Here is a 2,842-nt window from a genome sequence, read left to right on the forward strand (position 1 = left end):
GGGGTATGTGCCACCATTCCTGGCTAATTTTTTGTATTTTTAGTAGAGACAGGGTTTTACCATGTTGGCCAGGCTGGTCTCAAACTCCTGACCTCAAGTGATCCAGCTGCCTCAGCCTCCCAAAGTGCTGACAGACATGAGCCACCAAACTCGGCCATCCCTTCATTCTTTTAACAACATTTGTCCTGCTCCAACTATGTGTCAAGCCCAGTGCTGTGGCTGGAATAAGAAATGGACAGTTCTGTCTTCAGTCTACCAGCTCATTTCTGATCGGCTCCTGCTGGCCCAAAGTCACCCTCAGCTCCACTGTCCATAGCTGCTGTTCTCCAAGATGCTGAGCTCCCCACTTCTAAGCCTGGGCTCCTACCATTCTCTCTGCCCTGAGGCCCTGCACCCTATTCTTTGCCTGAGGAATTCCTGCTCAAATGCTACCTCCAGCCAGGTATAGTGGCTCACACCTACAATCCCAGCACTTTGGGAGGCTGAGGCAGGTGGATCACCTGAGATCAGGAGTTTGAGACCAGCCTGGCCAACATGACAAAACTCCATCTCTACTAAAAATACAAAAATTAGTTTGGTGTGGTGGTACATGCCACAGATATTGGCCACAGAGCAAGATCCATCTTTAAAAGAAAAGCTACCTCCACCATGAAGTCTTTCTTAAAGCCCCCTCCTGGCCCCTCCTGCCCCCTCCCACACCAAGCAGTTTACTCAATCCTCTTATTGCTTTGACCTCTTCGAGCTGAACCAGTTCACACACGTCCAACTCCCCCCAGAATTCCCAAGCGTCCCCAGCATAGCAAACACCTCATCTGTCTCTCTTTGTCTTTGCCTGACTCACAGTATCGGCTTAGGAGCTATTTGCTCAAAAAATAAAGGAATCTCTTTCTTTGCTGGTGATTCAACACCTGTTTCTTAGTGAAAAACGGAGAATTTTTTTCGATTTCCAGGAAGTGATCTTTAATTCGTATGTGATCCGTTATACATATGTGAAAATTGAGACAGACATGTTGCTACACCCGCAACATCAGGAGAAGCAAGGCAATGAAAAGCGCAGGCTCTGGAAGGCCAGCAGCCTCCAGGAAGGCTGTGTGCTGAGCTGTTGGAGGCGAGGCCAGGCACAGAGGAAAGGCAGGCATTCCCGCCCCCGCCCCCCTTGGATTCCTGGGTGCCAAGACTGTCGAGGGGCTCTGAGGACATGTGCCTGCTTCCGAGGTCATGAGCCCTGTTAGGGTGGTTCTGCTAATTGATCCCGGAAGCCCTTGTGACTGCCAGGGGATGCCTCAGCGGACTCAGCAACGTCCTGACCGATACCTGTCGCCTCACCAGATGGCCTCCCACCTGCCTCAGCTGCCTCTAGGCTGGGCCACATGTCCCTGATCATTTGGGGCCTGGGACTCCCCCAAGTAGCCAGCAGAACTGAGCCAGGCCGGGGGTGGTGGCAAGGGGGTGTGGAGAGCACTGGGGAAACTCCTTTCTCTCTCTCGCTAGTTGATTGGATGGTTTTCCAAAAAATTGTTTTCAATGTGTGTGTGGTTTTTTTGTTTGTTTGTTTGTTTGTTTTTGAGACATGGTCTCACTCTGTTATCCGGCCTGGAATACAATGGTGCGATCACAGCCCACTGCAGCCTCAACCTCCTGAGCTCAAGCAATCCTCTGCCTCAGCCTCCCAAGTAGCTGGGACTACAGGTGTGCACCACCATGCCTGGCTAATTCTTTGTAGCTTTCATAGAGACAGGATTTTGCCATGTTGCCCAGTTGACTCTCAAACTCCTGAGCTCAAGCAATCCTCCCACCTTGGCCTCGCAGGTGCTGGCATTACTGGTATAAGCCATTGCTGCTTAGCCAGCATTCAGCATCCACGCCACCCACCTTCCTCCAGCAGCTTCACAATCTCCTGCCCCCTGTGGTTGAAGAACCCCGGCATGCCATGTGACAGGGGTGGAGCCAGGAGAACTGCTGTCTTTCCTGACCCACTAGGACAAGTCTGTGCAGCTGAGTCCCAGGGATAAGGATAGGATCCACATCCAAGTGACCAGTTCCAGAAATATAGATGGTCATTGTGGTGCTCAAGACACCCCTGCCTTCTTCCTGGGTTCAAGCCTGGAGTTCAAGATTGCAGAGAGCTTTAGAACTGCTAATGGGGGCCAGATGTGGTGGCTCACACCTGTAATCCCAACACTTTGGGAGGCCAAGGTGGGTGGATCACCTGAGGTCAGGAGTTCAAAGACCAGCCTGGCCAAATTGGTGAAACCCTATTTCTACTAAAAATTAAAAAATTAGCCAAACATGGTGGCATGCCCTTATAAATCCAGCTACTCAGGAGGGTGAGGCAGGAGAATTCCTTGAACCCGGGAGACAGAGGTTACAGTGAACCGAGATCTTGGGTACAGGGATTTTTTTTTTTTTTTTTTTTTTTAAATGAGGTAATGGAAATGTTCTGGAATGCAACTGTACTGATGGTTACACAACCCTGCCGATATGCTAAAAACCATTGAATTGTACGCTTTAAAAGGGTAAATTTTATGATATGTGAATTACATTTCAATAGAACAAAACAAAAATAAACAAAAAAATTGCCCTACTTCAACACCTTCTGTGTCCCTGTTCATTACACTTAGGACAGAGCACACACACACACTTCGCTGAGACATGGTTCGGCTTCTTCCTCTAGCCAGCCTGCCCTGCCCATCCCCTTTCTCACCCTTCCTCCTCTCCCCCTACAGAAGGGCCCTGCGGGGGCCTCTTTTAAAGTCCAGGCTCTGGCACGTATGAAACTCCCTCTACCTGTCGGACAGTTAAATGCCTATTGAGTTTTTATCTGGCAATAAGCAGACACTGA

Source organism: Saimiri boliviensis, chromosome 21 (assembly GCF_048565385.1).
Source record: "Saimiri boliviensis isolate mSaiBol1 chromosome 21, mSaiBol1.pri, whole genome shotgun sequence".
Taxonomy (NCBI): domain Eukaryota; kingdom Metazoa; phylum Chordata; class Mammalia; order Primates; family Cebidae; genus Saimiri; species Saimiri boliviensis.